Here is a 16773-nt window from a genome sequence, read left to right on the forward strand (position 1 = left end):
AAAGGACTCTCTGCCTGGGGAAATCCTAAAACTGAAAAGGTCAGCATGGGGTCGGGACAGTCTGGTCATCAACACAAGATGCAGCTGTGAAGTTGCTTCCTCTATCATGCGTGGCCCAGCGCGGGTGGAAGTAATCTGCGCTTCCAGAGGGGGGGTCAGGCCCTTCCTGGAGCCCCACATAGTCCGGGGTATTTATGTCAGAGATACAGTCGTGGTTCTTTGGCAGGGGTTGTGGGGGCAGGGGACGCATGGTACAAAAATGAAAAGATGGTAGCACGAAAGAAACACCGATGGTTGAGTTTGCTTCGGAAAACTGGAGGAAGAGCCCAAAGTTTCGCAGGAAAGCTGTCCGTGAGGATCTAGAGTTTTCATCTTTTATTTTCATCTTTATTTTTAAGCCATCCGAGGGGCCCCTCTGCACGCGCGCACACCCAGATGCCGGGACCCCAGCCCCAGGCGCAATGGGACACGGAGCGCGGGAGCCGAGAGCCAGGGAGGTGCTTTGGCAGGTAGGGTAGCGACCGCGGAGGACGCGGGGAGGGAAAGCGCGGGTGGCTACAGCGTGCGACCCGGGAGAGCGCGGGCAGGACGCGCGGGGCAGGCACCGCCGCTGGTGGGACTCAGTTCTCCACTTTACCATCGTCGCCCGGGTGCTGGGGAGCTGCGTTCCCTGGAAGGAGCGGCCAGCAGCCGCCCGAGACTCTTGAACAACCTCAGGTTCCGGCGCGGTGAGCGCCGAGCGGCCGAGGGCAGAGAAATCAAGCTGTCCGCGGGTCCAGCCTACTCCAAAACCTTGAACTAACTTTGCCGGGTTTCAGTGCCGACCCCGCTACCCACTCCTGGCGGGATACAGGCCTTGCGGGGCGGCGTGTGCCCGGGACCGCGCCGCCGCACCCCGGGGCTCCTTGGAACCGCCGTCTCGTGCGCACCCTCGGGGCGCCCCACTGGGACCACAGGGCGAGCGCGCCACTGGCCTCCTGCGTTTCCCAGCTGTCGCGGCACGTTCGATTTTTTTTCCTCCCTTGCGGAAATCACGTTTGGTCCCCAGGATGGAAATAAAAATCAAAGCGCCGCGGGGAGGCTTTCACGGACGGGACAGAACATCCCAGCGGCCACGTCCCTGCACCTGTTCTGGGCTTCCGCCTCCCCTCCACAGAAACTCAAAAAAATATTTTGTCACCATGGAACAAGATCAGAGAGTGATGAGAAAGCGCTACTCTTGCCAAAAGTGAGGGTTCGTCAAAGGGGATGCGGGAAAAGTTAGCGGCGGGTTTCAGCCTGAAAGAGAAACCCAGGAAGTGTGCGGCTGTCCCCCTCCTACGTCCCCCGAGTCCCCCCCAGAAGTCCCTGCCACTTCAAGAATGTGTAGAAGAGGAACTGCGACACCCAGGACAGAGACAGCCGGACGGGCGGATGAACACACAGACCGACCGAAAATCAGGGCACCTACTGGTTGTGGTAGCCGAGGGGGTCCGGGATGCAGAGTTCGGACACGTCCATCAGTCCCGTTTTAGCATTCCCAGTAGGTCGAGAAGGGCGGCGGGGAAATCACGCGGAAGACGAGTGAAGGGCACAGGCGAGGTGCGAGTCCGGTCAGGGGCACAATGAGCGGGAGAAGGCAGAGAGGGAGGAAGCGGCCGCGGCGGGGGAGAGCGAGGCCGAGAGCCGTGCGCGCAGCCCCGCGCTCCCACTCATCCGCACGCTGCGAGCGAGCGGGTAGAGGGGATGCGAAGCCGTGGAGAAGGCTGGGGCGCCCGACACTTGCAGCCCACTAACCCTACTGTAGCTTTAAGGCTGAGAGACTGATGTATGGTTTGGCTCCGATTGGCTATCTCTCAGGGGCTGGACTTAAAGTGACAGAATCAAGCTGGGTGGGGGGAGGGGGCCAGCCAGAGCGACTTCAATGGAATAAGACGCTCGCGCGGACGTGCCAGGTCCCCACCTCCTGAGGAGCAGGAGGACTGGATTTTAGAGCCCCAAGGCTTTCCCTCTTGCAGTTAAGGAGGAAAAAATTTAAAAAACTATCTGGTGGGACTGGGGGTGGGGGGAGAGTTGTTGCCTCCATGCCGCACCTCCCCACCGTCCCTTTCTTTTAACTGGCCGGCCTAGCAAACTCACCTCTCAGCCTCTTGGAATGGATTTGTTTTCCAAATTAAAAATGAGTCACATTTCTCCGCCCACGCACCAAGGAGAAGACGCCAGTGCCCTCGAAATTCACAGCCTCGAACCTCGCATCTGGTGCCCAAATGTACAAAGGGTCAGGCGGGCAGGTGAGCCCCAGCCCTAGAGGAGGAGGGGCACGGGGAACGGACGCCCTTCCTGGCTCCTATCACACCGGGGCCAGGCAATTCAGAACCGCTGACCTTAGGGCAGGAAGCAGGGCGCAACCATAAAATGCTCTCTGGATGTGAAAAGTGAGGCTTCTACTCTTTGGCAATTCTCTGTGATGTGCCGGAGCACAGGCGCCCGCACATAAATCCCTGTCTGCTCGGGAAAATGCCATTGTGGTTAAATCCCCCAACTTAACCTGCCACATCCACTCCCAGGCACAACTAGACACTTTCGGATACACACCTGAATCCCCAGCTAGGAACACACCTGCATCCCCCTCCGCTGCTCCCGCCACGAACCGGAATATTATGGGCTGCCACTGAACCAAAATGAGCTATAAGTCAAGCCCCAACCCTTCTTGTGGGGCTTTTCATCTTTTGAGATGTGCCTGCCACAGAGATAATAATCAATTTGATGGTTCAAATGAGTGAGGGGAGAGGAGTAGGTAGAGAATTATTTAAAAGGGGCTGGAGGGGGGGAGCCCTCAGGAGAGACCACCACCTTATTCTCCTGCATTCTACAGGAGACAATGAGCAGTAGGGGGAAAGACATAATTTTATCATCAAAATAATGTCTAAATGGATGGTAACTGCAGGCAGTGTGCGTGCATTTCAGGAGTAAAGCAGGGAGAGGGAAGCCCCAGGAGGGGCTGGTCACTGGGGAGGGTGGGGAATGGGAGCAGTGTCACAGATGGTCTTCGACGGGGATAAATGTGTGCCCGTGTGGGCTGCGAAGGGAACTGAGATTTTTCATACATGTTGGAGTGAAGGAGTGCGTGGGACTCTCCCTGCTCCAGGCTCAGGAAGGCATCTCACCGAGAGATGGATGGAGATGTCTACTCTGTCAGCAGACCCCCAGCGGCCTCCGATTTTTTTCCCCCAACAGGAGTACTTTGTGAGAAAGAGGGGTGCGAAGGTGCTTTACCTAACCTGGCTTTTCTACATGACTCCCATCTCTTGCCAAGATCCCAGTGACCACTTTCTATGTTCTTTCTGCCCCTCAAAAGTCCAGGAAAGGACCACCACCCAGCAGCCAGGTGGCACTTTGTAAAATGACATCCAATGTCCCCTGTTGCAGTTAGCAATGAGGTCCCAGTTTGGGCTACAAAGAAGGCCTCATGGAAGGGTTCCCGTGGGTCTCGCTGCATTCTTCCACAGACTGTGTCACACTCCCTCAAGCCACAGCCTTTGCACCGGCCACCTAGAAGCACCCTCCGCCCTCTTTCTAGAACCTTCTGCTCTTCAGGTTGCTGATTGCAGTTTACACTCACATGTACATTGGCATTAGTGATCCCTCTGCTCCATGCACCCTGCTGGACTGTGAGCCCCATAGGGAGTGACCGTCTGTTTTGTGCATTGGAGAATTCCCTGCACCGAACAGCACCTAGTGCACAGCAGTTGGATAAATTCTGCTTTTCCAGCCATGAAACTAGCAGGTTGGAGTTGATACCACAGCCAACTGAGGGACAGGCTTGTCAGGGACTTAGCACCTGACAAGTCGTATGGGTCAGTTGCTCCTTGGAGACAGAGTACAACCAGTGGAGATAAAGACCTCTTTAGAATATGAAAAAAAAAAAAAAAAAAAAAAAAAAAAGACCATTGCACAGCCTGAAGCAGGGGATTCACAGATGCTGGGAGTGAAGGAGCTGGAGAAGAGGTCTCTGGTGGTTGGGGTCCTCCTCAGGCCTATGCCCAGCCAGCCATGCCCCGCTCTAGCCCTGAGGCTCAGATCTTTGTCCATTGCTCCACTGACAAGAATGAGCCTCCACTGGGCTAGGGGAGAGATAACCAGCAGACCTAGGCACCCTGGTGACATGATCCAACTTGGCAGGCCCAGTCACTCCAGGCAAGCTTGGCCAGGTCACACTCCATGCATGGGACAAGTCTCTCCCCAGCCTGTCCTCCACCAGCTCACCAAGGCGGCTGGGATTCCTTCCCCAAACCAGGGCAACACCTCTGGCTGGAGAGGTCACAGTACCGGATTGTGCTGAGGACCCTGGGATCTGATCCCGACTCCTCCATGTGACCTTGCCAAGATCATCTCTTCTCCAGAAAGACATTTAGGGGGCAGAGATGGGCAGGCAGAGCTCTTGGCTTCTTTCAAGCTTGAAATGCACTCAACTCATCATGGTTTCCTGCTTCCTCTGTCCACCTGCTGTGGGAGCTACTAGGAATGCCTCTCTAGCAACAGCTCCGAGCTGCCCCTTTACCTGTGCTGTACTCCTGGTGCCTCAGGTGGGCAAGGCAGACCAAAGGGCATAGGAAAAATAGCATTAGACACTGATGGAAGAGGGTGTAAGGTGACAGCCACTCACTTTGTTTTTGTGACAAACTCATTTAAATAGATATGTATTGCACTCATAGAACAGAACAGCTAAGAGAGGATCAGGTTATTACAGAGGGTCCTCAACGTAAACATTATTTGATATGATCTTTTTTACTTTAGGATGGTTCAAAAACCATATGAATTCAGAAGAAATTGTAGTTTGCATTTTGAATTTGGATCCTTTCCCAGGCTAGAGAGATGCAGTGCAGTGCTCCCTCGAGATGCTGGGCAGTGGCAGCTCTTGGTTGGCCACAGGACTGAGAGGGAAGACAATAGTCAAGTTTGCTGTATTGCTCAGCTATGATGTTCGATGAGCTGGGTGTGTCTGACATTTTCAGCTTATGATGGTTTTATAGGGACACATCGCCATTGTGAATCAAAGGACACCTGTATTTAGAACTGACCAATCAAGAAATTTGCACCCTTCCCTGTGTGGTCAAGTGTCCTACCCAAGGTCATGCCGTGAATCAGTGGCAAAGCAGGCCATCTGTGTTCCTTGAATTTCTACTTATTCAACTTCTAAATCTCTGTAGACAGGTGTCTTCTCTTTCCCACCTCCTCCTTCCCCAAGTTCAAGCTCTTTCCTAAAGACTATGAAGCCAAAGGAGAACAGTCCCAGTCATGTCACCTACTGCCCATGCTTCACCTGGGAGATAGTGAGGGCAAAGGCATCTGTCCATGCCTTCCCCATGGCCTCCTGGGAGGGAAAAGGAGGTGCTGGTAGGTGGAGACCAGTGTCATAACGTGTTGCCCTGCCATGTGCAGTGACCCCGTGACGGGTTATTAGGAAACATGATCACACGCAGCACAGACCCCTCTATTCCTCAAGCCCATGGTTCCCTAGGGACAACAGACACCGAGAAGGTCATAGGCACACAGGTCCACTCTGACCAACCCCTGTTACTTCCCATCATGGCTGACTGAGTCCTGAGAGTGGCTGTCCTGATGCCTGCACCTGGATCCTGACCCATCTTTCCATGACCCGTGTAGCTGACCCAGCACCCCAGCCAGAGGCCTGGTGAACACCTCCCCCTTCACAGAGACAGGCTTTTGTTCTATCTCCCCTCCCTGGAGGCAGCCTCCTCTGACACCAGTTATTTTTGCACACACCTAAAAAAAGGCAGTAGCAAGTATTATCTCCAGTTCTTAAACTCTCTCCTTCCACGGGCATCTCAGGAACCAACAATACGGGGAGGATTTTTTCATTCTTCAAGCCAGACAGCTCAGCAGGAGTTGGTGGACCCAGTTTGATCCTCAGCAGAGCAAAGGACCTGCTGACCTCATCAGTAAGTGATAAGACCCACCAGGCATATCTGTAGGTCTGCCCTCTCCGCTCCCTAAGTCCAGTGGATGTGGGAGCACGTTTTCTGGTTACACCATCCTCATCCACCCCTCCCCAAGTTTCCAGGTGGGAATGAGGCTGTTGGGAACACCCAAGGTATGAAGCCACTTCTTACCACCAGCCAAGGATGGGGGGATGCGTCCGTGGGACTGTCTGCCTCGCACACCAAGCTGGCTTCTGTTCCACCCCAAGTCCAGGAAGGCCATCCATTGACAGTCCACAATGACTAAGGTGGGCCTGGCCCAGACAGTGAGCCTAACCTGAGCATCTCTGGAGACAGTGCTCCACGGGCTCCGGGCCTGGGGAATGTCCCTGTCTATACAACTCTGTGGACCCACTGTCTTCTCACATGCTTGAATTTAGGGTGTAGAGTTATATCCCCGAGTGGTGGTCAGCAGACTGCCAGCCCATTGGCTGGCACTCATCCCAAGGATCATAATTAACTGATAACGCTAATACAATGTGAGTTTGTCCTCCATAATAGTCTCCTGCTGACAGATAAATGCTGCGGAAACATGATGGCTTTTCCTGAAACAGTAATGGGCCATTATTGGGGCAAGAAGGCTCATGTCCTATTAGCACTGCCACCACAACACCAAATAAAATACGAGGGGTCGTCTTGAGTGGATAAACATTGGGTTCCCTCCTACCACCGCCGTCATCCATTTCATTATCTGAAATCCCTGCCAGGGATCTTGAAATAACTTCCAGGTATTTCAAAGCTCCATGATTTATTTTGTCCACACCTCAAGATCCCATTTGGACCCACCAGCCGAGTCGTCTGTTAAAGTTCTCTGCTCACCACAAAGATGCCTTCTTCCTGCAAGCCCTACCCAGGATGGCAGCTGCAGTAAGATGGCAGGTTAGAGGACCGCAAAGTGAGATCTGTCACTCCCTGGAAACAAAGATCTTTTTGCTCCTACTCACCAGGAGGATAGGAGAACATCTTGACTGTAATAGTATGGTCCCCTGCCAAGTTTCTGGAGGGGGAAAAAGAGGAGGAGAAGGAGCACAAAGAGAGAGGGGGGAGGGAGAGGGAGGAAGGAGAATGAGGGAGGAGGAGGAAGAGGAGGAAGAGCAAGAAGGAGCACCATGCTTTGCTAGTACCTGGTAGCCAAGAGGCACTGAACAGCTAGCTATTGACTGAATGAATGATCTAATTAAATATTTTCCATTACAGTGGATTGTGGTTTTCTTTTCTTATAACAAAGAAACTTGACCTTATTTTTGTCTGTGTCACATATTAATTTATCATCCAATTTCTTGTGACTTTGGCATCAATTTAAGCATAAAACATAGTTGGCTTGACATAGTAGTACAAGCAATTTGTTTCTGGAGTCTGATCATTGGTCAAAGAAAAAGCTTCTCTTTGGCTGATGATAGTTTTAACTGCAAAAATCCCATGGCCAACCATGGCTGCAGACAGAAGGAACGATTTTTTTTTTTTGCAAACTTGGAGATTATGCCCCTATCTACATTTCTATCCTCAAGAATAACTATCTTAAATAGACCCTAAAACCATAAAACTTTTGGAAAATCAATTCTAAGGCACCACTTACTTGTAAGGGTTGGTATCAGGTGGGAAGAAAGAATACTGTTGACTGCGCCTGACTCCTTAGCATTAATGACACAAAAGTAAAAACTGGGGATCTTCAAACATATTTTTATTCCTAATGGCTTCACAAAGGCAGAACTTCTGAATTATTTTTTCAGAATAAAATGCGTTTTATATTTGCTCCAATAAAATGTTTTGTAAAGTGAAAAAATAAAGAAGGGCACCCTTTAGGGAAAATCCAGTGGAGACATTGTATAAAGTGCAAAGTGCCGTACCTATATAAAACATGATTAAGATGATAGCTTTTAACTATGTTCTTACATGAGAAAAGTGCTGGCCAGCCACTACCTTCACAGATGTATGTTGTAATTAAACCAGTCCCACCGGTGAGCTCCCCACCGCTCTGAATGATGTGATTATGGATGGATCAGTACCAATCCCAGAGGAAGGCTCCAGGTCCGGAGCAGGACCTTCTGTAACATCTTTATTCTTCCTAGGCGACCGGAACAGGAGGCCGCAGTGGAACTCCTGACATAGTAGGGTTCCCCTTTCCAAGAAGGGCAAGACAAGACAGGACGGGAAACTGCTGAGGAACCAGAGAGAATTTAGAAAAATGGGTAAAAGGCAGCCACGGGTACAAGATTTAATATGGATAAACACCGGTAATACACTTGTCAGCAATGACCCTCGGCCGAGCCACCAACTGTAGGCTCGCTGGTGGCAGAGCAGTGATGCAGAGAGACACCTGGGGTCAGAGCAGATAGCACATTAAACACGGGCGTCCAGCTCAGTGGCATGATAAACACTGCTTTGGGGTAATTCCAGCAGGCCCAGCAGAGCAGGGAGCAGCCATAATTCCTCTTTACTCTCGCCGACCGAAGGCACAGATGGAGGCTTGCACTCGGCCCTAGGGGACTTGTTTCGAAAGCATCCTGGAAGGGTGATGCGGAGAGGACTGGAAGAAAGGAGAAGGTGTCAAAGGGATGCTGGCTTCCGGGTGAGCCCCACAGGGAGGGATGGGTCGTCCCGGCCCACCAGAGGGCACATATCCAGGTGCAGACCCTGTCACTGACAGATGGCTGTGCCGACCCAGGTTTCCTGGCCGCCCCCTGCTTCCCGTTTGTCAGCGCCCCACTCCTGGTGCCTGAGACCAGGCCTGCTGAGGTTCAAGGGGAGGCCCTCAGGTTGCCCCCCTCATCTCTCCTCTGTGTGCTGCTTCATGGCGAGATTTCTCTGGACGCCTTCCAGAAAAGACACGCCTGTGGAACAGGCCGCGGAGTCTCCTGGAGGTTGGAGGTGAGGTGACGGCAGGTGGCCTCTCTTCCATTCACGTCCCCTCCTTCAATCCCCTCCATTCTTTGGGCCTGCCCTTCCTAGAATGTCTGCCTTTTAAGGCCTGGCTCATGGCTCTGTTTTCTAGAAAACCAGGACTGAAGCAAGTGGCCCAGGGCCACCCACTCCCTCTCCATTTAAACCATTTTATTATTTGCAGTCCCCAGGAAGGGGGTTGAAGGAGTTCAACGGCTGATGGATTACTAGTGGTCACCACGCTAGCTACAGAGTCACTTTCTTACAAAGGCCCACAGGGACCCTGCACCGTCCTCTCAACCACCACCCAGAATTCTGGTCCCATGTCAGGTGGCAAGATGTTCAGCTGGATGGTGGCATCCGAGGCCAACAGCAGCTCTCTGCCCTGACCCCCTTTCGTCTCCTGCCATAGCCTAGAGGCACGTACCCATCGTGATCTCCTTCCCCTGGTTTTCTCTGCCCTGAGAGACATTGCTGCCCTAAGTGACCACCTTGCCCCCACCCACACACATCCAAGGGTAACTCCAACCAGCTTTGGCTTCAAGCAACACGCACCTCAAGTGACCGTGGCTTGCAGGGCGCCAGTCTATGATCTCATGGGGCAAACGTTCCAGGGACAGAGGTTCAACTTTTAGTTGGGCCATCTGCAGCTTATCAGTGTGTGCCCTCAGCTTGTCCTGTCATGGCTGAAGGGTGGTTCTTGTGGCCTCAGGCATCACTTCCTCACCCCATTGTCCAAACCCAGGAAGCGGATGAACGCACGCACGTGAGCATTTATGTTGAGGAAACATCACTCCTTATTTCTCAGCTTATTTTTTTATGTGCTTGTTTGCTTTGATTTGCATTCAGTCCTGAGGAAGATCTTTCCCGGAAACTCCCGCCCTCCACCCCAGAAGATTTACTCTCACTATTAGCCAGAATCCAGTCACATGCTCACGCCAAACCCATCACTGTCAAAAGAGCAATGACCCACCATGATTGGCTTAGAATGTGTTCACTCCCTGAAGGAAGAGGAGGGCTTTAATTTTCCAGGGCATATTGATATTTAATAACAAATAAATCCACTTTTGTTAGAAGAGGAAGCAGGAATGATTTGGGAGTGGGAGGCAACCAATATTTTCTGCTGCAGCTGGTGGTGTCTCATGGGCAGGGAGGTGGGAACAGACCAGCATGTGGGCACCACTGGTCCACCTCTTTATTACCTATTCTTAAATATACATTACATCCCTCATAGAAAAGTGATCAAGCCGCACGTACATACTCAAACACAGACACACAAGCTACAAGCATGTTTCAAAAGTAAATTCACAATAGCTCAGAATCTTTTAAGTTCTCTTAGGGCACATTTCCAGTCTCAGACCCTGCAGTGCTACATATCTCTGTGTTCAAATAGTAGACTCAGCAAGGCGTGGTGGCACACCCTAATCGAGTGGCTGGGGAGGCTGAGGCAGGAGGATCCCAAGTTCAAAGCCAGCCTCAGCCTCAGAAAGGTACTAACAATTCAGTGAGACCCTGTCTCTAAATAAAATACTAAATAGGGCTGGGGATGTGGCTCAGTGGTTGCATGCCCCTGAGTTCAATTTCTAGTACTTCCCTCTCTCCTCCCAGAAAGAAAAAAAAGAAGAAAAAAAAAAAAAAAACAGTAGACTCAAACAGTGGTAGTGTAGTGATTCTAAAGACAAAGAACTTGAGTTATTTCAGTCTGGCTGTTCTATATGATCACCTGGAATTATTTTACTGTGTGTGTGTGTGTGTGTGTGTGTGTGTATGTGTGTGAGTGTGTGTGTGTGTGTGTGAGTGTGTGTGTCTATGTGTGGTGCTGGGGAATCAAATCCAGGGCCTCATGCATGCTAGGCAAGTGCTCCATCACTGAGCTGCACCCCCAAATCCCATTTGGAAATTCTGTTTGCACTTAAAATGGAAATCAGTGAAACAGAGGAAGAGCAGTGAGATATAATGTTGATAAATTCAAACATTAGTTCATACATGACAAATTTTACTGAAATTGAATACCTTGAAAATTGAAATTTATTCTTCATTATTTTGAATCATTTATGGTTCAGTTTGGGATTGATCAACAGATCAGAAAAATAATGGTTATTATTTATCATCGTGTGATTGTTACTAGCATAGCTTTGGTGTACGGGGAGAATGATTGTTAAAAATGATCCAATCCGCGGGTCAAGTACTTGAGGTGCAGCAGCTACACCCTGCCTTCCTTGGGCCCACTTACTCCTGTCTCTTCCTACCCTCCAGCCGGGTTGGTGGTTCTGAGAAATACAAAAGGGCAAGAGTTCACATTTCCCTGGGACATCTTAAAGAGAACTCACCCCCAAATAAATAAGCAATAACCATCCTCAAGCCCTTGAAAGAGTCTAGAAATCTCCTGTGCATCATTTGCCCAGCTATTCCATCTTTCTCTAACTGAATAATTCTGCCTTTTATCAACTAGCAGTAAAGACACCAGCTTTATTTCTTCTTCAATCACGTGGTTGGTTTCCCTGTTTTTTGGTTAATTACTAAAGTATAGCATTTTCATTTTCTACCCCCTTTTCATGAGAAGCATACGACTATCTCACGAGTCTTCAGACTCACGACTGCAGACAGCAGGGTCACGAGGAAGCCAGCACCCCCCAGCACCCCCCAGCATCTGCACAGTGCTAGGCACTTGGCATTGTTTTGCCTAAAGTCTCACCTTGGGGTAAACCAAGCTCGCCTCACATCCACAGTGGGTACCATCATCCTCCTTTTATGGACTGATAAGATAACTAAAGTTCTGAGGCAAAGTGTCTTGAGGCCAGAAGACAATCTGGAATTAGAACTCAAGTCAAGTTCACCCCAAAACTGTCTGTCGGTTCCTCCACGACACCTCAACAGATGTCACACCAATGCAGCATCTTAGGACTAAGGAAGAGAATTTTTGTGGGCTAGCTTGAGATGCTAACCATAAAGGAGAACAGAGGGAACACGTCCCTACTCACAACCAACTTGTAAGAGGCCCTGTGGGTCAGACCCATCCCCCTCCTACGTACACAGCAAGTCCATCCGGAGCAGGAGAGTCCTTTTAAGTTGGAATGAGGTGAGCTCTCAGCACTGAAGGGAGACAATGTGAGAAAGAATGTGATGTTGGGGAAGAAACCAACGGATTCTCTGGGACGATGCCAGAGGGTCTATTTTAACTTTCTATGACTTGGGCAAAGTGAAGGGCAGCCGGAAGAGAAGGAGGAGGTGACGAAAAGGAAGACCATCTACTGCCAAGCAAAATTTCCCCATTAAGGCCAATTTGCTTGGTTGGATCGGATTCAAATGGGCAGCGATTCTGAAGCCAGCTGGATGCCCTCAAGGGTTTCTGCGTGTGCACCCAGGAAATGAGGAGTCCCCTCTGAAGGGAGAAGAAATTCCCTAATAAAACACGGGGGGCTCATTACCTCCTGTTCCTTCACTTTCCGATGACCAAGGCCACAACCAGAACATATAGGTGGTTTTATTTTCCTGTCTCTTCCAACATCAACCAACACACATTTTCTTTTCTTCCTGGGAGCCTCTCTAACCTCGCCACTCAAGCAAGGAGAGAGTCACTTCTTGCTCCTAGTATCAAAGGATGTGCTAGAGGAAGGATCTTTACAGAGACTTAGTTCCTTAACAGCTCTAGGTCTCTTGGATTCAAAGGGGAGAGAGTCCTCCACAAGCGGAAGTGGTTTTGCCTATGGGATTGCAAAAGCATCATTTGAAAGCAACGGTTGCCAGACTTTTAGAAAAAGCCAAAATAGTCCTTCTTCAGATGGAATGCACATAAACGCCGGATACCTACAGCAGCAAGAAAGTGGTGTTCTGGTTCAGGCCACTGGGAAGAAAGGGCCATCCTATTCTTGGTGATCCTCCCCCCCACCCCAGGAATCCCGTGAACCATCTCAACAGAGTCCCCAGGTCTCCCTGGAGCGTGCTTTGAAAATCTAAATGGTATCTCTGAAATCAGTGTTCTTTAGAAACAGCAAGAAAGATAGGAAGGGAGAGAAGGAGGGAGAGGAAGGAAAGAAGGAAAAAGGGATGGAGGGAGGGAAGGAGGAATCACTACTAAATATCAGACCCATTCCTAGAACAGCATCCTTTCTGGACACCCCTGGGGCCGTGTTAGAGGAGGCCTTGGGTAAAGGTCAGCAACCATCCTGCCCTAACCCCTTACTTCTTAGGTCAATGTCCCTTGCCAGTCACTCAGTATGAAGCAACATCATTTTGGTGTCTGGCAGCACACTTAAAATGAGTTCAAAGCCCATTCATCATCCAGGGTCGTGTGACTTGGTGGTTTTCAACTAGGATCACAATGTCCATGTGGATTTTGAATCAGTCATGAAGAACCGTTACTAGGAATGTTGATATTGGCAAAGAAGAACCTGACTTCGGAGTCTGGCAGACCTGAATTCAAAACCTTTTTCCATGCTACATTAGCAACATGACCCTGGACACTATGTACTTCTCTGTCCATGTGTCCTTGGTCTATAAAATGGTTTGTGGCACTCTCTGCGTGTGTCTGATATATACAAAGTGGTCACCCTACTGGGTGTCCCCTCTTTTCCCGAGGAGAGGTTCTGATCTCAGCTGTGGGGAGAGAGACCTGACTCAGCCATGCTCTCCACTACCACATGCCCCGTGTCTACACTGCACTTAAACGTGGCAAGGCTCAGCAGCCCCAGAGCAGAGTGCAACCGAGACACTAGCTAGTGACTGATCTTATTCCCCGTGACAACCCATACCAGTGCTAATCACGTGCTCCTCTCTGACCCATCCCATCCCCAGACCATGGAGGGTCAAGCGTATCTTTCCAGATATGACTGGAGCATGGCCGGTCATACCTTCTGCCATTTCCCATGAGCTCCCCGACCATAAAACCCAATGGCGGGTCCACCTTGGAGAGCCATAGAGTTTCACATAAGGTCAAGGATAAGGTCACATGGTCAGAACCATCATGAGAGGCGCCATAGCTCTGTTTTGAGTCTTCGTTGTCTTCCAGACATGGAGTTTCATGGAAATCCAATATCATCTTTCCAATTCCCCTGTCTCCCGCCCAGACAGTGTATGTATTACTTCTCTCTCTTAATCTTGGAAGAAGAGTCATCAATATGTAAAAATCCAAACGCTAACCCTTTCTGCTGCAGAGGACCTTTGGCAAGCAATAGAGAGACAAGGGCGATTGAGTCTCTCACCTGAGCTCACTTTGCCTCACTGCTGTGCAGAGGGGTGTGACTAGCTTGAGCACCCCCTCTTATCTAGCCTCCCCTCTCAAGGCACCTCTCAATGCAACCTCCTTGGGTGGCATCAGACAACAGCCCAGACAGGAAGATGTGAGCCGCTGACCTCACCTGCCTCAACACTAGACCACCATGCCATCTGGGGTGTGTTGTGAGGTCTTCAGCGTAGGACGGTCTAGATGAGCCGAACGCAGAGACACAGCTTCTCAACTGTGCTCATTCACTGCCCAAGGTCTGCAGGAGGAGTCAGGAGGAAGTACCTCCAAGTAGGGTAGAAGCCATGCCTACGACATATGCGTAGAAGATGTTCTGACATTTAAGAGCCCTTCCTGGATATTCTCTCTCGGATCTTGCTAACTCCTAGTCAAAGGCAGGTAGTACCTCTCTTCCATCTGCTGCAGAGGTGGGAGTAGAGGCAATCCACCCTCTGCCACCCTCCTGGGTCCCTTCTTGGTAGGGTGGTGGGCTTGCAGATTAAATGAATAGATATGAAACACGTCCTTGGACAGTATGAAGCAACCCAGAAAGGTAGACAGGTAACCACAGATCTGAAACCAGAGCGGCAGAGTGACAGCAGCGTCTTCATCATCTAAGTTGACTATCGTCACAATATAGCCTGAGGTAAAGCAATCTGCAAGGGGTGGACCTGGGGAGGTGCTCAACAAATGAAACCAGAGAAAGGCGGCCTCCTGCCTCCTCTCCCCACACCCCTCCTCTGTGCCCTGGAAAGGGAGGAGCCGTTAATCTAATGGGTCAGTGCCGGGGACTTTCTCTGGATCATGTTCTGAGAACACAGTGGTTTAAAAGTTTGCACATCTGGGTGGGCTCTCTCTTGCCCACTTGATCTTCGGGGCTTCCCGCTTCCTACAGACACGGTCAGTTGTTTCTGCTGTCCCTCTCTATGGTTCATCTGTTAGGAACTTAATCCCCATTGCAACAATGTTGAGAGTGCAGCTTTTAATAGGCTCCCAGGTCATGAGCTCTTGCTCCTCTGCCTTCTGCCATGGGATGATGCGACAAGATGCCCTTGCCATTTATAAGCCCCTCAACCTTGGACTTCCCAAACTCCTAAGAAATAAATTTCTGTCTTTTATGGATTACCCAGTCTCTGGAATTCAAAAAACAGACAAGAACACTCTCTCCCAATTCCTCTGTCTGCAACTGAGTAGAGCCAGTCTTTCCAGAGATTGTGGGGATGTGCTGCACAAGATCAGATTGTCAACGTCAGGCGAGATCCAGACAAGAACAGCGTATCAGTGCAACAGGGATGCAGGGTGCCAGCAGCAAGCTCACCAGCTGCCACACTCACCCAGAAAGGGAGGAAGAGAGCCCTTGGCATGTATATCCCCTCTCAGGGACCTGAAACCCTCCAGCAGTATTCTCAGGCAATTGGAAAGTAGGCCCTGGCAGCCTGACATGAGCCTTATTTCCAAACTTTTCTCCTTCTTTTTCTATTATGCCTCTTTGGAAAAGTCAGAAAATAAGGAGAGGGAAGTCCTGATGGTTCCTGGATCCAGCCATACCTGAAGACAGAATCTGCTCTAGAAACAGCAGAGATATGACCTTCTGAGGCTTCTGATCTGTGAATTGCATTTTGTTGACTCCCAAGAGTCCTGGCGAATATCAGTCACACCACATTCCTTCCTGGATCTTTTCCCCGAACATTGTTTCCTCCTCCTCCCAAATATGCCTGCCTTCTCCAAATCCTACCTCCTCAACCAAGCCCTCCCTCAACCCCATGTGTCTCCTGGCCTCCCCATGCAGTCAGCTCTGGGCTCCCACCACTGGCACTTCCCCAGGGGGTTCTGAGAGGAGGTGAACGTGTGCCCTTTGGGCTCTGTCTGTGACACAGTACAGGCTCTGGACCTGGGTGCCAATCCTGACTCCTCTATTATAAGCCATGGAGCTTTGGGTAAGTTACTCGACTTTGGCAATGCAGATAATGACGGCACTGATGACCCAGGTTAGGAGGATAAAATGAGACAAGCATATAAGCTCTCTGGGTAGTGCCTGGCACTACACAGGGTATTGAGTAATAGCTCAATAAATGTTTAATGCCTTTTCACCCCTAAACAGGCATACACTTGTATTTAAAGATATAATGCCAATAGTTTTAATTTGTTCATTTCCCCATGCTTGAATGAGTTTACCTGTATGTCCTGTTTGAATCTGGCAACACCAATACGGGTTGAGTCTCCCTTACCTGAAACTGGACCAGATGTATTTTAGGATTTTGGAATATTTGCATATACATAATAAAATATCTTGGGGCTGGGACCCGTTTAAACATGAAATCCATTTATGCTTCATAAACACCTTATACACATAGCCTAAAGGTAATCTTATACAATATTTTTAGTGTGCCTGCATTTTTACTGTGACCTGTCACACGAGGTCGGGTGTGGGATTTTCCTCTTCTGGTGTCCCATTGGTGCCTAGAAAGTTTTATATTTTGGGAGCATTTTGGATTTTGGGATTGGGATGCTCACCCTATATCAGCGTAGGCTAGAGTTTTGGGAAGGTGTCAATAAGTGAGTTCACATCAACTCATTCTGCACAGGTCACAGAGCCAGATGATTCCAGGCACCGACATCCTCTTCCAATAGACATGATCCTAATCAAGACCTAACAGCAGCTGCAGTTTACAGAAGGAAGAAAATGCCTTG

At 50.0% G+C, this 16773-nt stretch overlaps 1 protein-coding gene across 1 annotated transcript in view; it reads right to left on the minus strand.

Annotated features, from left to right (window-relative positions):
- The window catches only part of Esrrb (estrogen related receptor beta), a 158699-nt gene that overhangs the window by 100154 nt on the left and 41772 nt on the right, over nucleotides 1-16773 (minus strand). The gene's annotated exons all lie outside the window — the stretch shown is intronic.

Source organism: Callospermophilus lateralis, chromosome 3 (assembly GCF_048772815.1).
Source record: "Callospermophilus lateralis isolate mCalLat2 chromosome 3, mCalLat2.hap1, whole genome shotgun sequence".
Lineage (NCBI taxonomy): Eukaryota > Metazoa > Chordata > Mammalia > Rodentia > Sciuridae > Callospermophilus > Callospermophilus lateralis.